The sequence below is a fragment of the Entelurus aequoreus genome, linkage group LG07, assembly GCF_033978785.1.
Source record: "Entelurus aequoreus isolate RoL-2023_Sb linkage group LG07, RoL_Eaeq_v1.1, whole genome shotgun sequence".
Lineage (NCBI taxonomy): Eukaryota > Metazoa > Chordata > Actinopteri > Syngnathiformes > Syngnathidae > Entelurus > Entelurus aequoreus.
The window spans coordinates 15121696-15145891 of NC_084737.1; the positions used below are offsets into that span (position 1 = coordinate 15121696).

General features: G+C 38.7%; 1 protein-coding gene across 4 annotated transcripts in view; it reads left to right on the top strand.

Moving 5' to 3' along the window:
• The first annotated feature begins 22896 nt into the window (after window positions 1-22896).
• Window positions 22897-24196, top strand: part of LOC133653423 (extracellular sulfatase Sulf-2-like) — an 84700-nt gene continuing 83400 nt past the window's right edge. For 3 of the 4 annotated variants that reach the window (XM_062052660.1, XM_062052661.1, XM_062052662.1), the window contains exons 1-2: window positions 22898-23028; window positions 23412-23531. The gene's annotated coding sequence lies outside the window, so the exon portion shown is untranslated. Of the gene's footprint in view, window positions 23029-23411; window positions 23532-24196 lie in introns of all 4 variants that reach the window. The other variant, XM_062052663.1, reaches the window with a different exon arrangement.

The window sequence follows — 24196 nt, forward strand, 5'->3', positions numbered from 1 at the left end:
TCCAGGATGAGTGGAATATGTTGACGGTGGAATTGTTTGAATAGGTTGAAACATTTGGAAATGTTGGAAGTTTGAAAAATGGCCATTTCATTTTGAATGGGGAAAAATGTCCTGGAAAACCTGGAATTCTGGGAAATCTCTGAATTTTTGGAATTTGTCAAGAGAAAGCCCGCGATTCCCGAATAGGCTGAACAGTTTGAAGTTAGAATGGTTTGAATCGGGTGGAAAATGTGGGAATTGTGGCACTTTGAAAAACGTCCCATTCATTTCAATGGCAATTTCATGGAAATTTGAGAATTTGGGGAAAAGTGGGATTTTTTTGGAAATGTCAAAAGACTTGAATGAGTTGAAATGGTTGGTGTTTGAATTTTTCAAATCGGTCGAGATATGTTGAAATAGTAACATTTTTAATTTAGAAATGGTATAAAGGAATTTTGGGAAAACCAGGAATTTTTCCAGTTTTTTGTCCTGATTAAGAGGAATGTTTGGACTGTGGAGCAGTTGAAGTGGGTTGAAAAATGTGGAAGGAGTAGTCGCCAGGAAAAAAAGGGTCAAAAAAGGGTTTGAAAAAACTTGAACTCTAGGAATTCCTGGAATTTTTTTTTACTTGTAAAAATGATAGAATGTCCAGGATAAGTGGAATATGTTGACGGTGGAATGGTTTGAATAGGTTGAAAAATGTGGAAATGTTGGAAGTTTGAAAAATGGCCATTTCATTTTGAATGGGGAAAAATGTCCCGGAAAACCTGGAATTCTGGGAAATCTCGGAATTTTTGGACTTTGTCAAGAGAAAGCCTGCGATTCCCGAATAGGCTGAACAGTTTGAAGTTAGAACGCTTTGAATCGGGTGAATAATGTGGAAGCGCGCTAAAAATTAAACCTTTTTAAAACAAGTTCCTTCTGCATGGCCTAAAAACATCTTTTTAAACAATAATTCTTACCAAAAAAAATATTTTTTGCAAATAATGAATCGATTTAGAATCGGGACGAACAATAATCGCGATTTGGATGTGAATCGTATTTTTTGTGCACTCTTATTATTTAATGTTATGTCTATTTGATATTCACGATCATGTAATATTATTTATTGATCATTTATTGATGCTGAACAACAACACAGCCTCCACGTACGACTTTATTAATTGGTTCCGTGACCCAACTCGTGTCTCAAATCAACTTGGCTTATTGAAAAGTAACAATTGAATTGTTTAAGTCACCCTTTATAAAAAGAAAAACTCACTTTTGGATAATAGATCATGTATAAAAACATGCAATATGACAAGCAACTATGTCATTGTACGTGGTAATAATTTTGAGTATTTATCTTGCTTCTCCGTCAAGCACACCATCAGCAGCTTCTTCATATTTTATTAGATAAATGTTTGATTTTTAGTTAGTATTTTTACATCCTTGGCTAGCGTTGAACTCGTGTTTTTAGGGCCGATAATTGACATTTGTCCCGCCGACTAGCGGTAGGGAGGCTCGAAACCTGAATTCTCGCAACTTAAAGTGTGACAATTAGCCGAAAGCCACCCGGCAATTTTGCAATTTACTTTCACTTTTGTTTTAAATTTGACTTACCTGTCCTGACTGTCCAAGGAAAAGCTTTCCTTTAAACAACAACACAAATACTAATATTCACTACAATATACATGACTTTTAAACCCCCCCCCCCCCCCCACACACACACACACACACACACACGTTTTCTTGTATTTCTTACCTTCTTGAGACCTGAGAAAAAAGCCTACCTCTTTAGGACCACCCTTTCTAGATATATAAAGATGTGTATTTACAACATTAATAATATATACATACTATGCAAATATAAAAAAGCTTGTTGTGAAAAATGAGTTGGAATTTCACAAGAAAAAGGGTCACAATTTCACAAGAAAAACATAGAATTTTGGCAGTATTATAATAAAAGTCGTCATTTTACTCAACGCAAGTCAAAATGTTACACGAAAAACTGAACATCTGTGCAAAAGTTGGAATTTTACTCAACAACAGTCGCAATTTTACAAGAAAAGCTAAGCATTTTGGCAATTTTATGAAAAGAGTTGGAATTTTACTCGACAAAAGTCACAATTTTATAAGAAAACTTTAAAATGTTGGCAATATAATAATAATAATCTGAATTTTACCTGGCAAAATGATGACAAAAGTCCTAATTTTACTCAAAGAAATGTCACTGTTTTACAAGAACAACAAAAAGATGGGCAATATTGTGATACAAGTCAACCTTTTATATGACAAATGTCACCATTTTGCAGTAAAAAGTAATAATTTTACATAAAAAATTTATAATTTTACGAGAAAATATTGCAATATTACAGAAACAGAAAGAATATGAGAAAGTGTTCCCAATGTTATAAGAAAAAAGTCGACACATTGTGAGAAAGACTGCTTTTAGTTCATTTTTTGTTGTTGAATTTTTTTGTTTGTAATTGGTTTTTAATCTTCATTATTTACTTCAAGTTATTACAGTATGTCTCTTTTTACATATTTATTTGATTTTTTAAATACATTTTGGCCAAAGGCGGCGCGTTTCAATTTCTTACACACACTTGTTATTTCATATGTTGACCAGAGGGGGAAAACTAAAATTTTTTACACACACTTGTTATTTCAGACCTGAGAAAAAAGCCCACCTCTTTAGGACCACCCTTTCTAGATATATAAAGATGTGTATTTACAACATTAATAATATATACATACTATGTAAATATAAAAAAGCTTGTTGTGAAAAATAAGTTGGAATTTTACAAGAAAAAGGTCACAATTTCACAAGAAAAACTTATAATTTTGGCAGTATTATAATAAAAGTCTTAATTTTACTCGACGCAAGTCAGAATTTTACAAGAAAAACTGAACATTTGTGCAATATTACGATAAAAGTTGGAATTTTACTCAATAACAGTCGCAATTTTACAAGAAAAGCTTAAAATGTTGGCAATTTTATGGAAAGAGTCGTCATTTTACTCGACAAAAGTCACAATTTTATAAGAAAACATTCAAATATTGACAATATGATGATAATAATCGGAAATTTGACTCGGCAAAATGATGACGAAAGTCATCGTTTTACCCAAAAAATGTCACTGTTTTACAAGAACAACAAAAAAATGGGCAATATTGTGATACAAGTCAGAATTTTATATGACAAATGTCACCATTTTGCAGTAAAACGTAATAATTTGACATAAGGTAATAATTTTCGACCAAATATTGCAATATTACAGAAACAGAAAGAATATGAGGAATTGTTCCCAATTTCATAAGAAAAAAGTCGACACATTGTGAGAAAAAGACTGCTTTTAGTTCATTTGTATTTTTTTGTATTATTTGTAATTGTTTTTTTAATCTTCATTATTTATTACAGTATGTCTCTTCACACATATTTATTTATTTATTTTTTAATACATTTTGGCCAAAGGGGGCGCATTTCAATTTCTTACACACACTTGTTATTACATATGTTGACCAGAAGGGGAGCACTTTTAAAAGCGACACACAGTCAATGTGGAAAAATCCCTCCTTTTTGGGACCACCCTCATTTTGATAGATGTCACCACCAGGGGTGCAAATGAGATCTCTATTTTGTAATGTGCTTAAGGCCGATGACAAAGGAGTCATGGACCACAGATGGCCCCTGTGCCGCACTTTGGGCAACCCAGCTGTAGAAGCTAACTGTTAATGGCCACCCTAGTCGTAGTACCGTAGTGTATTTGTTCATCCTTTGGTCACATATGGGACGCGGGTTGTCTTACGTCAGCAGCGGAAGTCGTAAAATCGGCTGTTCACCTGCCGGGTTTTCCGGGGATGAATAGGCAAGTCCTTCTTTAGCTTCCGTCTTATTTCATCATATATTGCTGCCTTTGCACCTGTCAATGTTTACTTTTGCATGCACATTAAATCAACCAAAAAAATCCCAACTTTGGAGCAATGTTCACGGACTCTAGTATTTGGCTCTCTGCTAGATGCAATGGTTTTCCATGATTTATGTCCTAACTTGTTCACACCTCCTCATATGGAAGCTACTTTTCCTTCTTGATGTCTTGAGAAGGGTAGAAATACAAGAACACACACACACACACACTTAATGTGTGTGTGTGTGTGTGTGTGTGTGTGCCAGAAGTCATTTGTTTGTCTTTAAGCAGCTAAACTCCTTTTTATTCTGCTGATAAAAGAAAGATTAGCATGTGAAAACCACAAAAGAGCGTTTCCATCAAACCTCACACACACACGGTGGGGGGGTCCGGGGCCCCCTGGGGTAGAGGGCGTAGCGTGCGCTGATTACAAAGATGAGCTTATGCCTGTTTGCCGACATGCTAATAATGTGTTTGTTTGTTCTAACGACATGATTGACAGCTGCCTTTATTCTACTTTGATGTGATTTTGTCCGCTAAAGACGCTGAAATCCATCGAGCAAACAAAGCAAAATGAGAGTAATTTCTGTCGATGTTTTCTAAAAAATGGCGAGGGCCAATAAAAATTTTTTAAAAAAGCATATGCCTGTTTGATTGGAGCGCCTGTGGCTACTTTCTTCTGATTGGCTAAGACGAGGCGACATCACAAGGAGGCGGGGTCACCAGCTGTCATCCATTAAACATCTTCATATGGACCGGTGGGCGGGGCCATGGGGGGATAGGCCACACCTCTTTGAAGTAGGGTTGTCCCGATACCAATATTTTGGTACCAAAATGTATTTCGATACTTTTCTAAATAAAGAGCACCACGAAAAATGTCATTATTGTTATTATTTGAACGAAAAATCTTAGGGTACATGAAACATATGTTTATTATTGCAATTTAGTCCTTAAATGAAATAGTGAACATGCTAGACAACTTGTCTTTTAGTAGTAAGTAAACAAACAAAGACTCCTAATTAGTCTGCTGACGTATGCAGTAACATATTGTGTCATTTATACACCTATTATTTTGTACACATTATGAGGGACAAACTGTAAAAATGGATTATTAATCTACTTGCTCATTTACTGTTAATATCTGCTTATTTTCTGTTTTAACATGTTCTATCTACACTTCTGCTAAAATGTAATAATCACTTATTCTTCTCTTCTTTGATACTTAATTAGTTTTGGATGATACCACACATTTAGGTATCGATCCGATACCAAGTAGTTCCAGGATCATACATCGGTCACATTCAAAGTCCTCATGTGTCCAGGGACGTATTTACTGAGTTCATAAACATAATATGAATTTTTTTTTAAAGGAAAAAAGATTTTGTGACGATACAAAATATAGATGTATTGAAAAAATAACAATACAAAAAATAAATCATTTTGATCGATTAAAATCGTTACAAATAAGAATTGTATTGTGGCCAAACAGCTCAATTTTTGTTTTATCTGACATCACATGGACAAAGATAACTTAGACCTTCTGGAGGAAAGCATACTTGCCAACCTTGAGACCTCCAATATCGGGAGGTGGGGGGGGGGGCTTGGTCGGGGGTGGGGGTGGGGGGTGTTTGGGGGAGGGGGGCGTGGTTGGGGCGTGGTTATTTACAGCTAGAATTCACCAACTCGAGTATTTCATATATATATATATATATATATATATATATATATATATATATATATATATATATATATATATATATAATGTATGAAATACTTGACTTTCAGTGAATTCTAGCTATATATATATTTTTTTATTTTATTTACATAGAAAAGAAAAAAAAATACTTGAATTTCAGTGTTCCAGTGGCTATCCATTAGATGGCAGTATTGTCCTGTTTAACTTCTCCGTTCATGATGAGTATATCATTTCGGCCGCCATGTCTGTAATTTCCTCGTTCTTCTGCTTTGTCTCCTTGTTGTGTGCGCAGTTGTGCACTCTATAAAAGCCTTAGATGTTATGACGTCTTTGGGCAGGCAAGCTGTTTATTTTGTGGGAAAGCGGACGTGAGAACGGCTGTCCCCACTCAGTCTCAGGTCCGCATTGAGCTGGAGGGGGCGTGGCCTCCAGCTCCGGCTGAATACCGGGAGTTTGTCGGGAGAAAATCTCTGCCGGGAGGTTGTCGGGAGAGGCGCTGAATATCGGGATTCTCCCGCTAAAAACGGGAGGGTTGGCAAGTATGGGAAAGTAAAATTAGCTGTTTGGCCACAATACCCAGCAATATGTTTGGAGGAGAAAAGGTGAGGCCTTTAATCCCAGGAACGGCATGCCTACCGTCAAGCATGGTGGTGGTAGTATTATGCTCTGGGCCTGTTTTGCTGCCAATGGAACAGATCAAATGGGACAATGAAAAAGGAGAATTACCTCCAAATTCTTCAGGACAACCTAAAATCATCAGCCCGGAGGTTGGGTCTTGGGCGCAGTTGGGTGTTCCAACAGGACAATAACCCCAAAAACACGTCAAAAGTGGTAAAGGAATGGCTAAATCAGGCTAGAATTAAGGTTTTAGAATGGCCTTCCGAAAGTCCTGACTTAAACGTGTGGACAATGCTGAAGAAAGAAGTCCATGTCAGAAAACCAACACGTTTAGCTGAACTGCACCAATTTTGTCAAGAGGAGTGGTCAAAAATTCAACAGGAAGCTTGTGGGTGGCTACCAAAAGCGCCTTATTGCAGTGAAACTTGTAACCTAATATTAACATTGCTGTATGTATACTTTTGACCCACACACATTTTCAGTAGAGCCATAATAAACTCATAAAAGAACCAAACTTCATGAATGTTTTTTGTGACCAACAAGTATGTGCTCCAATCACTCTATCACAACAAAATAAGAGTTGTAGAAATTATTGGAAACTCAAGACAGCCATGACATTATGTTCTTTACAAGTGTATGTCAACTTTTGACCACGACTGTATATATATATATATATATATATATATATATATATATATATATATATATATATATGTATGTATATATATATATATATATATATATGTATGTATGTATGTATGTATGTGTATATATATATATAAATATATATGTATATATATATGTATATATATATATATATATATATATATATATATATATATATATATATATATATATATATATATATATATATATGTGTGTGTATATATATGTCTGTGTGTGTGTATATGTTGGCCAACAGCAAAAAGTCACAGTCTGCTAATTATGTTGTTTCTAACTAGTGAGACTAATTTAATTCAACAGCTCGGTGTCAATTAGTGTTTGTCTTCTGACTCTGTGTGAGTGTGCGTGTGAGTGTGAGCGTGTGTGTGTGTGTGTGTGTGTGTGTGTGCGTGTGTGTGTGTGTGTCTAACACTAATTGGGACAAGACTAATAAAACGTTCACACTGGGGGCCTCCAGTGTGTTTGTCTCAGTCGCACCAGCAGACTTAAGTACAACTTTGAATAAACCTCTGTGTGTGTGTGTGTGTGTGTGTGTGTGTGTGTGTGTGTGTGTGTGTGTGTGTGTGTGTGTGTGTGTGTGTGTGTGTGTGTGTGTGTGTGTGTGTGTGTGTGTGTGTGTGCGCTCGGGCTGAGACCTTTTAAACAGTAAACAAGTCGTTCATTATTCAGAGTTTCTCTGCAAGCCTCCCTCCATATCCTCCCTGTGAAAAGTCGCCAGGAAAAAGTCAAGTTACTTTCGCGTCTGTAAGACGTTAAAGTAGCAAACCTATTAGGTAACATAAATGTACAAACCCCGTTTCCATATGAGTTGGGGAATGGTGTTAGATGTAAATATAAACGGAATACAATGATTTGCAAATCCTTTTCAACCCATATTCAGTTGAATATGCTACAAAGACAACATATTTGATGTTCAAACTCATAAACTTTATTTTTTTGCAAATAATAATTAACTTAGAATTTCATGGCTGCAACACGTGCCAAAGTAGTTGGGAAAGGGCATGTTCACCACTGTGTTACATGGCCTTTCCTTTTAACAACACTCAGTAAACGTTTGGGAACTGAGGAGACACATTTTTGAAGCTTCTCAGGTGGAATTCTTTCCCATTCTTGCTTGATGTACAGCTTAAGTTGTTCAACAGTCCGGGGGTCTCCGTTGTGCTATTTTAGGCTTCATAATGCGCCACACATTTTCAATGGGAGACAGGTCTGGACTACAGGCAGGCCAGTCTAGTACCCGCACTCTTTTACTATGAAGCCACGTTGATGTAACACGTGGCTTGGCATTGTCTTGCTGAAATAAGCAGGGGCGTCCATGGTAACGTTGCTTGGATGGCAACATATGTTGCTCCAAAACCTGTATGTACCTTTCAGCATTAATGGCGCCTTCACAGATGTGTAAGTTACCCATGTCTTGGGCACTAATACACCCCCATACCATCACAGATGCTGGCTTTTACACTTTGCGCCTAGAACAATCCGGATGGTTCTTTTCCTCTTTGGTCCGGAGGACACGACGTCCACAGTTTCCAAAAACAATTTGAAATGTGGACTCGTCAGACCACAGAACACTTTTCCACTTTGTATCAGTCCATCTTAGATGAGCTCAGGCCCAGCGAAGCCGACGGCGTTTCTGGGTGTTGTTGATAAACGGTTTTCGCCTTGCATAGGAGAGTTTTAACTTGCACTTACAGATGTACCGACCAACTGTAGTTACTGACAGTGGGTTTCTGAAGTGTTCCTGAGCCCATGTGGTGATATCATTTACACACTGATGTCGCTTGTTGATGCAGTACAGCCTGAGGGATCGAAGGTCACGGGCTTAGCTGCTTACGTGCAGTGATTTCTCCAGATTCTCTGAACCCTTTGATGATATTACGGACCATAGATGGTGAAATCCCTAAATTCCTTGCAATAGCTGGTTGAGAAAGGTTTTTCTTAAACTGATAAAGTAACACATCTAAGAAACGTACGATAGAAAAACAAACGTTAAAGAAACATACGATAAAGTATCAAATATTTAAGAAACGTACGATAAAGTAACAAACATTTAAGAAACATTCCATAAAGTAACAAACATTTAAGAAACATCCAAAAAAGTAACAAACATGTAAGAAACATATGATAAAGTAACATACATTTAAGAAAAGTACGATAAAGTAACAAACATTTAAGAAAAATACATTAAAGTAATAAACATTTAAGAAACATACGATAAAGTAATAAACATTTAAGAAACATACGATAAAGTTACAAACATTTAAGAAACATACGATAAAGTATCAAATATTTAAGAAACGTACGATAAAGTAACAAACATTTAAGAAACATTCCATAATGTAACAAACATTTAAGAAACATCCAATAAAGTAACATGTAAGAAACATATGATAAAGTAACATACATTTAAGAAAAGTACGATAAAGTAACAAACATTTAAGAAACATACATTAAAGTAATAAACATTTAAGAAACATACGATAAAGTTACACATATTTAAGAAACCTACGATAAAGTAATAAACATTTAAGAAACATACAATAAAGTAACAAACGTTAAAGTAGCAAACAATTAAGTAACATGCATTTAAAAATCATCTGATAAAGTAACACATCTAAGAAACGTACGATGGAAAAACAAACGTTAAAGAAACATACGATAAAGTATCAAATATTTAAGAAACATTCCATAAAGTAACAAACATTTAAGAAACTTTCCATAACGTAACAAACATTGAAGAAACATCCGATAAAGTAACAAAGATGTAAGAAACATATGATAAAGTAACATACATTTAAGAAAAGTACAATACAGTAACAAACATTTAACAAACATACCATAAAGTAACAAACATTTAAGAAATATACAATAAAGTTACAAACATTTAAGAAACATACCATAAAGTAACAAACATTTAAGAAACGTATGATAAAGTAACAAACATTTAAGAAACATAGCATAAAGTAACAAATGTTACTAACAACAATTACCAACATTAATTTAAAAAACGTACAATAAAGCAATAAAGGTTAAAGTAGCAAACAATAATGATTCTTAATGATTGCTATGAAGGAGTCTTTTTTTATGCTAGCTCATGTGATGCTAAATAACCACAGCGCCACCTGCAGGCTGGGAGAACTCGTGTCATGTTGATTGTCGCCATGTCGTCTTGAGAGTCCAAGCCACTTTTCTTTAACCCTTCTGACCCCTTTTCCCTTAGCGGCTAACGCTAATCCCCTTAAAAGTCGACCAAACAGAGGAAGCCATCAAGGGCCTCGGCAGGGAGTCCACAATGGGGCGTTTGATAGCCAGCAGAAGGGCTTCGTGTCGTCATGGCGACACACAATCAACAATCGCCGCAATGATCGACGCCGCTGGCAAGCGGCACGTGACGCCGTGATGTCCGTACGTTGTTACTTTATCGGATGTTTCTTAAATGTTTGTTATTTTATCGTACGGCTTTGTTCGCCAGCTCGCAGAGGATCGTGCCAAAGGTGGACGACAAAAATTGGGGACGTTGACATGAAATCTGGCCTCGGCGTAGGGACGTCCTAACCTCCATCCTAACCTCCATCCTAACCTCCATCCTAACCTCCATCCTAACCTCCATCCTAACCTCGTCCTAACCTCGATCCTAACCTCGTCCTAACCTCGTCCTAACCTCCATCCTAACCTCCATCCTAACCTCGTCCTAACCTCGATCCTAACCTCGTCCTAACCTCGTCCTAACCTCCATCCTAACCTCCATCCTAACCTCGTCCTAACCTCGTCCTAACCTCCATCCTAACCTCCATCCTAACCTCGTCCTAACCTCGTCCTAACCTCCATCCTAACCTCCATCCTAACCTCCATCCTAACCTCGTCCTAACCTCGATCCCTAACCTCGATCCTAACCTCGTCCTAACCTCGATCCTAACCTCGATCCTAACCTCGTCCTAACCTCGATCCTAACCTCGATCCTAACCTCGATCCTAACCTCGTCCTAACCTCCATCCTAACCTCGATCCTAACCTCGATCCTAACCTCGTCCTAACCTCGATCCTAACCTCGATCCTAACCTCGATCCTAACCTCGATCCTAACCTCGTCCTAACCTCGATCCTAACCTCGATCCTAACCTCGATCCTAACCTCGTCCTAACCTCGATCCTAACCTCGATCCTAACCTCGTCCTAACCTCGATCCTAACCTCGATCCTAACCTCGTCCTAACCTCGATCCTAACCTCGATCCTAACCTCGTCCTAACCTCGATCCTAACCTCGATCCTAACCTCGTCCTAACCTCGTCCTAACCTCCATCCTAACCTCCATCCTAACCTCCATCCTAACCTCGTCCTAACCTCGATCCTAACCTCGATCCTAACCTCGTCCTAACCTCGATCCTAACCTCGATCCTAACCTCGTCCTAACCTCGATCCTAACCTCGATCCTAACCTCGATCCTAACCTCGTCCTAACCTCGATCCTAACCTCGATCCTAACCTCGATCCTAACCTCGTCCTAACCTCGATCCTAACCTCGTCCTAACCTCGATCCTAACCTCCATCCTAACCTCCATCCTAACCTCGTCCTAACCTCGTCCTAACCTCCATCCTAACCTCGTCCTAACCTCGTCCTAACCTCGTCCTAACCTCGATCCTCGATGATGGCGTCCCGGCGAGGACACAGACAGCCGTGTTCCTCCACGTTATTCACAACATTGATTATTGCTGTCTGAGGCGGCGTGGGGCGTTCAGGGTCAAGCCGTCAAGAAACATACAATAAAGTAACAAACGTTAAAGTAGCAAACTATTAGGTAACATAAATGCAAGAAACATACAATAAAGTAACAAACGTTAAAGTAGCAAACCATTAGGTAACATAAATGCAAGAAACATACAATAAAGTAACAAACGTTAAAGTAGCAAACTATTAGGTAACATAAATGCAAGAAACATACAATAAAGTAACACATGCTAAAGTAGAAAACTATTAGGTAACATAAATGTAAGAAACATACAATAAAGTAACAAACAAAGTAGCAAAGGACAAAAACATACGATAAAGTAGCAAACATTTAAGAAACATACGCTAAAGTAACAAACATTTAAGAAACATCCGATAAAGTAACAAACATTTAAGAAACGTACGATAAAGTAACAAACATTTAAGAAACATACGATAAAGTAACAAACATTTAAGAAACGTACCATAAAGTAACAAACATCTAAGAAACGTACGATAAAGTAACAACCATTTAAGAAACATCAGATAAAGTAACAAACCTTTAAGAAACATACGATAAAGTAACAACCATTTAAGAAACATTCGATAAAGTAACAAACATTTAAGAAACGTACAATAAAGTAACAAACATTTAAGAAACATACGATAAAGTAACAACCATTTAAGAAACATCCGATAAAGTAACAAATATTTAAGAAATGTACGATAAAGTAACAACCATTTAAGAAACATCCGATAAAGTAACAAACCTTTAAGAAACATACGATAAAGTAACAACCATTTAAGAAGCATCCGATAAAGTAACAAACATTTAATAAACGTACGATAAAGTAACAAACATTTAAGAAACATACGATAAAGTAACAACCATTTAGGAAACATCCGATAAAGTAACAAATATTTAAGAAATGTATGATAAAGTAACAAACATTTAAGAAACATCCGATAACGTAACACACATTTAAGAAACGTACGATAAAGTAACAAACATTTAAGAAACATCCGATAAAGTAACAACCTTTAGGAAACATACGATAAAGTAACAAACCTTTAAGAAACATAGGATGAAGTAAAAAACATTTAAGAAACATCCGATAAAGTAAACAACCTTTAGGAAACATACGATAAAGTAACAAACCTTTAAGAAACGTACGATAAAGTAACCAACATTTAAGAAACATCCGATAAAGTAAACAACCTTTAAGAAACATACGATAAAGTAACAAACATTTAAGAAACATTCGATAAAGTAACAAACCTTTAAGAACCATCCAATAAAGTAACAAACATTTAAGAAACATACAATAAAGTAACAAATATTTAAGAAACGTACGATAAAGTAACAAACATTCGGCTGTGTCACGGCGAGGACACAGACAGCCGTGTTCCTCCATGTTATTCACAACATTGATTATTGCTGTCTGAGGCGGCGTGGGGCGTTCAGGGTCAAGCCGCCAAGAAACATACAATAAAGTAACACACGTTAAAGTAGCAAACCATTAGGTAACATAAATGTAAGAAACGTACAATAAAGTAACAAACAAAGTAGCAAATGGCAAAGAAACATACGATTAAGTAGCAAACATTAAAGTAGCAAAATATTAGGTAACATAAATGTAAGAAACATACAATAAAGTAACAAACAAAGTAATAAAGGACAGAGAAAGAAGGAAAGAAACATATGATAAAGTAGCAAACATTTAAGAAACGTACGCTAAAGAACAAACATTTAAGAAACATCCGATAAACTAACACACCTTCAAGAAACATACGATAAAGTAACAAACATTTAAGAAACATCCGATAAAGTAACACACATTTAAAAAACATCCGATAAATTAACAAACATTTAAGAAACATACAATAGATAACAAACATTTAAGAAACATACGATAAAGTAACAAATATTTAAGAAACGTATGATAAAGTAACAAACATTTAAGAAACATACGATAAAGTAACACACATTTAAGAAACGTACGATAAAGTAACAACCATTTAAGAAACATCCGATAAAGTAACAAACATTTAAGAAATGTACGATAAAGTAACAACCATTTAAGAAACATCCGATAAAGTAACAAACCTTTAAGAAACATACGATAAAGTAAAAAACATTTAAGAAACATACGATAAAGTAACAAATATTTAAGAAACCTATGATAAAGTAACAAACATTTAAGAAACATCCGATAAAGTAACAAACCTCTAAGAAACATACGATAAAGTAACAAACATTTAAGAAACATCCGATAAAGTAACAAACATTTAAGAAACGTACGATAAAGTAACAAACATTTAAGAAACGTACAATAAAGTAACAACCATTTAAGAGACGTACGATAAAGTAACAAACATTTAAGAAACATCCGATAAAGTAAACAACCTTTAGGAAACATACGATAAAGTAACAAACCTTTAAGAAACATACGATAAAGTTACAAACATTCAAGAAACATACGATAAAGTTACAAACATTTAAGAAACATACGATAAAGTAAACAACCTTTAGGAAACATCCGATAAAGTAACAAACCTTTAAGAAACCTACGATAAAGTAACAAACATTCAAGAAACATACAATAAAGTAACAAATATTTAAGAAACAAACGATAAAGTAACAAACGTTTAAGAAACATCCGATAAAGTAACAAATATTTAAAAAACAAACGATAAAGTAACAACCATTTAAGAAATGTACGATAAAGTAACAAACATTTAAGAAACATAGGATAAAGTAACAAACATTTAAGAAACATCCAATAAAGTAACCAACATTTAAGAAACATCCGATAAAGTAAACAACCTTTAAGAAACATACAATAAAGTAACAAACATTCAAGAAACATACGATAAAGTAACAAATATTTAAGAAACGTACGATGAAGTAACAAACATTCGGCTGTGTCCCGGCGAGGACACAGACAGCCGTGTTCCTCCAGGTTATTCACAAAATTGATTATTGCTGTCTGAGGCGGCGTGGGGCGTTCAGGGTCAAGCCGCTGACGTTCATCAACAGATGGATTTTACACCATTGATTTTGTCTCTCTCCAGAAGCCTGGCGTACGTCAAAACACCTTCTGTTGCTGCGCACTGACTCACGAGGACAACACCACATTTGGATTGAGATGTCCTGAAGGAGGTCAAATACTACATACAGTATTACTAGTAGTAATACTCGTGGAAGTACTAGTCGGGTGTAGTTTGCTGTCAACACGGATTAGACTGACCTTCATGTTGTTAACGAGTCTCTGAATAGCCCAGATGTGATGATGAAGATGTGTTTGGATGTTTGCTCCTCGCCCTGAGGTCACTTCCTGTCCAGGGAGGAGCAGCTGTTGTCACGCAGAACAATTCCAGCAGGCTCTGATCCAGGTCTGACCTTGTGGAGCCCAGTTATTAGCGTTTCCTGTTTTGTGGCGAAGCATCACATCAAAGTTTGGCGCCATGCCACGCCCACATCTTATGGCGTAGACCAAATTTGTTTGCAATTTATCATCCCCTGCTTGTGTAAGATCTGTCATTTTAACCGCGGATCATTCCGTCAAAGTCCCTAGGAGGAGTTCATTAAAATATGACCCTTTTTTTCCTATGAAATATGGCCAACAACCATCGGGGCAAAGTTTGGCGCCATGCCACGCCCACATCTTATGGCGTAGGATTTTTTCCCCCCGCAATTTATCATCGCCTACTTGTGAAGTATGTGTCATTTCAACCACGGATCATTCCGTCAAAGTCCCAAGCAGAAGTTCATTAAAACATGACCCCTTTTTTCCTATGAAATATGGCTAACAACCATCGGGGCAAAGTTTGGCGCCATGCCACGCCCACATCTTATGGCGTAGGAAAAATGTATTTGCAATTTATCATCGCCGACATGTGAAGTATGTGTAATTTTAACCGCAGATCATTCCGTCAAAGTCTCTAGGAGAAGTTCGTTAAAATACGACCACTTTTTTCCGCTTAAAAATGGCCAACAACCATCGAGGCAAAATTTGGCGCCATGCCACACCCACATCTTATGGCGTAGAACAAATTAGTTCGGAATTTATCATCACTTGTATGTCTAGTATCCGTCATTTTAACCCCGGATCATTCCGTCAAAGTCCCTAGGAGTTTGTTAAAATACGACCCATTTTTTGCTACGTAATATGGCCAACAACCATCGGGGTAAAGTTTGGCGCCATGCCCCGCCCACATCTTATGGCGTAGAACAAATTTGTTCGCAATTTATCATCCCCTGCATATGTAGTAGATGTCATTTTAACCGCGGATCATTCCGTCAAAGTCTCTAGGAGAAGTTCGTTATAATACGACCACTTTTTTCCGCTTAAAAATGGCCAACAACCCTCGAGGCAAAGTTTGGCGCCATCCCACGCCCACCTCTTATGGCGTACAACAAATTTATTCGGAATTTATAATCACCTGTATGTCTAGTATCTGTCATTTTAACCGTGGATCATTCCATCAAAGTCCCTAGGAGGAGTTCATTTAAATACGACCCCTTTTTTCCTATGAAATATGGCCAACAACCATCGGGGTAAAGTTTGGCGGCATGCCACGCCCACATCTTATAGCGTAAGACTTTTTTCCGCAATTTATCATCGGCTATATGTCTAGTATCTGTCATTTTAACTGCGGATCATTCCGTCAAAGTCCCTAGCAGAAGTTCATTAAAATACGACCCCTTTTTTCACATGAAATATGGCTAACAACCATCGGGGCAAAGTTTGGCGCCATACCACGCCCACATCTTATGGCGTAGGAAAAATGTATTTGCAATGTATCATCGCCGACATGTGAAGTATGTGTAATTTTAACCGCAGATCATTCCGTCAAAGTCTCTAGGAGAAGTTCGTTAAAATACGACCACTTTTTTCCGCTTAAAAATGGCCAACAACCATCGAGGCAAAATTTGGCGCAATGCCACACCCACATCTTATGGCGTAGAACAAATTAGTTCGGAATTTATCATCACTTGTATGTCTAGTATCTGTCATTTTAACCCCGGATCATTCCGTCAAAGTCCCTAGGAGTTTGTTAAAATACGACCCATTTTTTGCTACATAATATGGCCAACAACCATCGGGGTAAAGTTTGGCGCCATGCCCCGCCCACATCTTATGGCGTAGAACAAATTTGTTCGCAATTTATCATCCCCTGCATATGTAGTAGATGTCATTTTAACCGCGGATCATTCCGTCAAAGTCTCTAGGAGAAGTTCGTTAAAATACGACCACTTTTTTCCGCTTAAAAATGGCCAACAACCCTCGAGGCAAAGTTTGGCGCCATCCCACGCCCACCTCTTATGGCGTAGAACAAATTTATTCTGAATTTATCATCACCTGTATGTCTAGTATCTGTCATTTTAACCGCGGATCATTCCGTCAAAGTCCCTAGGAGGAGTTCATTTAAATACGACCCCTTTTTTCCTATGAAATATGGCCAACAACCATCGGGGTAAAGTTTGGCGGCATGCCACGCCCACATCTTATAGCGTAAGACTTTTTTCCGCAATTTATCATCGGCTATATGTCTAGAATCTGTCATTTTAACCGCGGATCATTCCGTCAAAGTCCCTAGCAGAAGTTCATTAAAATACGACCCCTTTTTTCCTATGAAAAATGGCCAACAACCATCGGGGTAAAGTTTGGCGCCATGCCACGCCCACATCTTATGGCGTAGAACAAATTTGTTCTGTATTTATCATCACTTGTATGTTTAGTATCCGTCATTTTAACCGCGGATCATTCCGCCAAAGTCCCTAGGAGGAGTTCGATAAAATACGACCCCATTTTTCCTATGAAAAATGGCCAACAACCATCGGGGTAAAGTTTGGTGCCATGCCACACCCACATCTTATGGCGTAGAACAAATTAGTTCGGAATTTATCATCACTTGTATATGTAGTATCTGTCATTTTAACCATGGATCATTTCGTCAAAGTCCCTAGGAGGAGTTTGTTAAAAATACGACCCCTTTTTTGCTATGTAATATGGCCAACAACCATCGGGGTAAAGTTTGGCGGCATGCCACGCCCACATCTTATAGCGTAAGACTTTTTTTTCCGCAATTTATCATCGGCTATATGTGTAGTATCTGTCATTTTAATCGCGGATCATTCCGTCAAAGTCCCTAGCAGAAGCTCATTAAAATACGACCCCTTTTTTCCTATGAAAAATGGCCAACAACCATCGGGGTAAAGTTTGGCGCCATGCCCCGCCCACATCTTATGGCGTGGAACAAATTTGTTCTGTATTTATCATCACCTGTATGTTTAGTATCCGTCATTTTAACCGCGGATCGTTCCGTCAAAGTCCCTAGGAGAAGTTCGTTAAAATACGACCCCTTTTTTCCGCTGAAAAATGGCCAATAACCATCGGGGGAAAGTTTGGCGGCATGCCACGCCCACATCTTATGGCGTAGAACAAATTTGTTCGTAATTTATCATCACTTGTATGTCTAGTATCCGTCATTTTAACCGCGGATCATTCCGTCAAAGTCCCTAGGAAGAGTTCGTTAAAATACAACCCCTTTTTTCCGCTGAAAAATGGCCAATAACCATCGGGGGAAAGTTTGGCGGCATGCCACGCCCACATCTTATGGCGTAGAACAAATTTCTTCGTAATTTATCATCACTTGTATGTCTAGTATCCGTCATTTTAACCGCGGATCATTCCGTCAAAGTCCCTAGGAAGAGTTCGTTAAAATACAACCCCTTTTTTCCGCTGAAAAATGGCCAACAACCATCGGGGCAAAGTTTGCCGCCATGCCACACCCACATCTTATGGCGTAGGAAAAATGTATTCACAATTTATCATCGCCTACATGTGAAGTATGTGTAATTTTAAATGCGGATCATTCCGTCAAAGTCCCTCGGAGGAGTTTGTCAAAGTATGACTCCTTTTTTTCGCTGAAAAGTGAAAGTCGAAAATTAAGATCAATCAATCAATCAATGAATGTTTATTTATATAGCCCTAAATCACAAGTGTCTCAAAGGGCTGTGCAAGCCACAACGACATCCTCGGTACAGAGCCCACATACGGGCAAGGAAAAACTCACCCCAGTGGGACGTCGGTGAATGACTATGAGAAACCTTGGAGAGGACCGCATATGTGGGTAACCCCCCCCCCCTCTAGGGGAGACCGAAAGCAACGGATGTCGAGTGGATCTGACATAACATTGTGAAAGTCCAGTCCACAGTGGATCCAACACATCAGCGGGAGTCCAGTCCACAGCGGGGCCAACAGGAAACCATCCCGAGCGGAGACGGGTCAGCAGCGCAGAGATGTCCCCAACCGATGCACAGGCTAGTGGTCCACCCGGGGTCCCGGCTCTGGACAGCCAGCACTTCATCCATGGCCACCGGACCTATGCAACTCCCCCTCGCAAGGGACAGGGGAGAAGAGGAGAGAAGAAAAGAAACGGCAGATCAACTGGTGTAAAAAAGGGGGGGTCTATTTAAAGGCTAGATTATACAAATGAGTTTTAAGATGGGACTTAAATGCTTCTACTGAGGTAGCATCTCTAACTGTTACCGGGAGGGCATTCCAGAGTACTGGAGCCCGAATAGAAAACGCTCTATAGCCCGCAGACTTATTTTTGGCTCTGGGAATCACTAATAAGCCGGAGTTTTTTGAACGCAGATTTCTTGTCGGGACATATGGTACAATACAATCGGCGAGATAGGCTGGAGCTAAACCGTGTAATATTTTATACGTAAGTAGTAAAACCTTAAAGTCGCATCTTAGGTGCACAGGAAGCCAGTGCAAGTGAGCCAGTATAGGCGTAATATGATCAAACTTTCTTGTTTTTGTCAAAAGCCTTGCAGCCGCATTTTGTACCAACTGTAATCTTTTAATGCTAGACATAGGGAGGCCCGAAAATAATACGTTACAGTAATCGAGACGAGACGTAACGAACGCATGAATAATGATCTCAGCATCGCTTGTGGACAAGATGGAACGAATTTTAGCGATATTACGGAGATGAAAGAAGGCCGTTTTAGTAACACTCTTAATGTGTGACTCAAACGAGAGAGTTGGGTCGAAGATAATACCCAGATTCTTTACCGAGTCTCCTTGTTTAATTGTTTGGTTGTCAAATGTTAAGGTGGTATTATTAAATAGATGTTGGTGTCTAGCAGGACCGATAATCAGCATTTCCGTTTTCTTAGCGTTGAGTTGCAAAAAGTTAGCGGACATCCATTGTTTAATTTCATTAAGACACGCCTCCAGCTGACTACAATCCGGCGTGTTGGTCAGCTTTAGGGGCATGTAGAGTTGAGTGTCATCAGCATAACAGTGAAAGCTAACACCGTACTTGCGTATGATGTCACCCAGCGGCAGCATGTAAATACTAATAGATGGCTGACTTCCTGTTTGTTTTCAGGTTTGGATTCTTGAGACTTTCATGCGTGTCCCGTCATGATAGACGGCTCATGCCATTTTCGTGTCGATACGTGAAACTGGTAGGAGGGGCTAATTTTTTTTCTGATTTCAAAGGTGGCGCTAGAGAGTGAAAGTACACGTTAAGGGCCTCACAAATGCATTTTCAACGCATAGAAGAATTAACGGAGCAGTCACAAAAGAGCCTTCACAGATTTTGCTCCTCGGGCCCTAAAAACATTTTCAATTGTAAAAAAAAACACAACAGAGGCTTCGCTACACACCTTGAAAATCCAAAATCTGGGCCACTGTAATCACGTTGCAGGACTGCTAGTATCGCACGTTATCTCACACACAAGTAGTCACGCTGCAGGACTGCTTGTTTCGCACTTGATATCACACACAAGTAATCACGCTGTAGGATTGCTTGTATTGCACATGATATCACACACAAGTAATTAAGCTGCAAGACTGCTTGTATCACACATGCTATCACACACAAGTAATCACGCTGTAGGACTGTTTGTATCGCACATGATATCACACACAAGTAGTTACGCTGCAGGACTGCTAGTATCGCACGCTATCTCACACAAAAGTAATCACGCTGCAGGACTGCTTGTTTCGCACTTGATATCACACACAAATAAACACGCTGCAGGACTGCTTGTTTCGCACATAATATCACACACAAGTAACCATGCTGTAGAACTGCTTGTATCGCACATGATATCACACACAAGTTATCAAGCTGCAGGACTGCTTGTATCACACATGATATCACACACAAGTAATCACACTGCAGGACTTCTTGTATCGCACATGATATCACACAAGTAATCACGCTGTAGGACTGCTTGTATCGCACATGATATCACACATAAATAATCACGCTGCAGGACTGCTTGTATTGCACATGCTATCACACACTAGTAATCATGCTGTAGGACTGTTTGTATTGCACATGATATCACGCACAAGTAGTTACACTGCAAGACTGCTAGTATCGCACGTTATCTCACGCACAAGTAGTCACGCTGCAGGAAGGCTTGTATCGCACATGATATCACACACAAGTAATCAAGCTGCAGGACTGCTTGTATCACACATGATATCACACACAATTAATCACGCTGCAGGACTGCTTGTATCGCACATGATATCAGACACAAGTAATCACGGTACAGGACTGCTTGTATCGCACATTATATCACACACAAGTAATCACGCTGCAGGACTGTTTGTATCACACATAATATCACACACAAGCAATCACACTGCAGGACTGCTTGTATTGCACATGTTATCACACACTAGTAATCACGCTGCAGAACTGGTTGTATCACACACAAGTAATCATGCTGCAGGACTGCTTGTATCGCACATGATATCACACACAAGCAATCACACTGCAGGACTGCTTGTATTGCACATGTTATCACACACTAGTAATCACGCTGCAGAACTGGTTGTATCACACACAAGTAATCACGCTGCAGGACTGCTTGTATTACACATGATATCACACAAGTAATCACGCTGTAGGACTGCTTGCATCGCACATGATATCACACACTAGTAATCACGCTGCAGGACTGCTTGCATCGCACATGATATCACACATTAGTAATCATGCTGCAGGGCTTCTTGTATCGCACATGATATCACACACAAGTAATCACGCTGCAGGACTGCTTGTATCGCACATGATATCACACACAAGTAATCACGCTGCAGGACTGCTTGTATCGCACATGATATCAGACACAAGTAATCACGGTACAGGACTGCTTGTATCGCACATTATATCACACACAAGTAATCACGCTGCAGGACTGTTTGTATCACACATAATATCACACACAAGCAATCACACTGCAGGACTGCTTGTATTGCACATGTTATCACACACTAGTAATCACGCTGCAGAACTGGTTGTATCACACACAAGTAATCATGCTGCAGGACTGCTTGTATCGCACATGATATCACACACAAGCAATCACACTGCAGGACTGCTTGTATTGCACATGTTATCACACACTAGTAATCACGCTGCAGAACTGGTTGTATCACACACAAGTAATCATGCTGCAGGACTGCTTGTATCGCACATGATATCACACACAAGCAATCACACTGCAGGACTGCTTGTATTGCACATGTTATCACACACAAGTAATCACGCTGCAGGACTGCTTGTATCACACACAAGTAATCATGCTGCAGGACTGCTTGTATCGCACATAATATCAGACACAAGTAATCACGCTGCAGGACTGCTTGTATCGCACATGATATCACACACAAGTAGTCACGCTCTAGGACTGCTTGCGTCGCACATGATATCACACGCAAGTAATCACGCTGCAGGACTGCTTGTATCGCACGTTTTACATGCACGGCCATTCATTCCGATACTCGTTTTTTGCTCAGATCGTACCGATATCACATATTGTCCGTGAAACGAGCGACAGCAACGACACTGTTTTTGTTTGTGTTCAATTCCAATCAGCCTTTGAGTCATGTGATCCCGCCGCACTCGCTGATTAGCGTGACACACACACACACACACACACACACACACACACACACACACACACACACACACACACACACACACACACACACACACACACACACACACACACACACACACACACACACACACACACGGGCAGAGTGTGTTGACTCACAATGAGTTGGGGGGTGTCAATCTACCTGAGCAACACGCACACACACACACACACACACACACACACACACACACACACACACACACACACACATACACATACACGCACACATTACTTGTGCAGACAAGCAGTTGCATGCTTTCTATTCTAAATAAAACTATTAAACATGAACATTTACTGTCCTGTAAGTCAGGCAGGGCTGGCACTACAAGTCCCAGAATGCACTGCTTTAGCTGCTGTGCCGTCACACAGCCACTCATTAGCTCCTTTGACTCAACTTTAAGTCCGAATGCAGCTGAGATAGGCTCCAGCGACACCCAAGCGGTAGGAAATGGATGGATGGAAGTCCAGTAGTGGTATGACTAAAATGTTATTCATCATCTGGACCATTTGAAACACATTTGTTCGCCTTGTTTGTTGTCTAAATGCTGTTGTGAGGTGGCTAGCAACTGTTAGCTTACATGGCTAGCCCCTGAAATGGATATGGCCCTGAGTACGGCGGCATTTGAGGGTCAAAAAGTGTTGGAAGCTCTAATAAGTTAGTGATATAATTGTACTAAGACAAAGGAATGAGTGACTTATTAGTCATAAAACAACGTTGTGACAATAGCATGTTAAGTAGAGTGAGTAACAACAGTTTACATCTTAAAACATCAGTTTTTTTTTATTGTGTGAGTATCTTTTTAAGACTTGTTGGCTGAGTAAGGTCACATGTTCTAACAAGACCACTCTTGGTCAGGTGACCTGGACCAGGAAGTGAGTGGGTGGAGCTTCTACATCCTGCATGTGTCAGCTGACACCGAGGGACGATGACCCACATGGGACCACCTTTAATCCAGCTGCCGACCCAAGGTCAAAGGTCAGCATCTGACCGCAAGAAGGGTTTTAATGGATACATCTTAAAGGATGACTTGTTATGGGCCTGCTGCAATGCAGGCAGCCCATATTATTATTGCCATACTTGCCAACCTTGAGACCTCCGAATTCGGGAGATTGGGGGTGGTGGGGGGGGGGGCGGAGTTAAGGGGGGAGGAGTATATTTATAGCTAGAATTCACTGAAATCCAAGTATTTCTTATATATATATATATATATATATATATATATATATATATATATATATATATATATATATATATATATACGTATATATATATATTAGGGCTGCAACTAACGATTAATTAATGTGATAATCGATTAATCTGTCGATTATTACTTCGATTAATCGATTAATAATCGGATAAAAGAGACAAACTACATTTCTATCCTTTCCAGTATTTTATTGAAAAAAAACCAGCATACTGGCACCATACTTATTTTGATTATTGTTTCTCAGCTGTGTGTAAATGTTGCAGTTTATAAATAAAGATTTTTTTTATTTTTTTTTTAAAGTCTTTTTTTTAATTTTTTTTTAATTTTTTAAAAAGCCTCTCCTCATGCGCATAGCATAGATCCAACGAATTGATGACTAAATTAATCGGCAACTACTTTTATAATCGATTTTAATCGATTTAATCGATTAGTT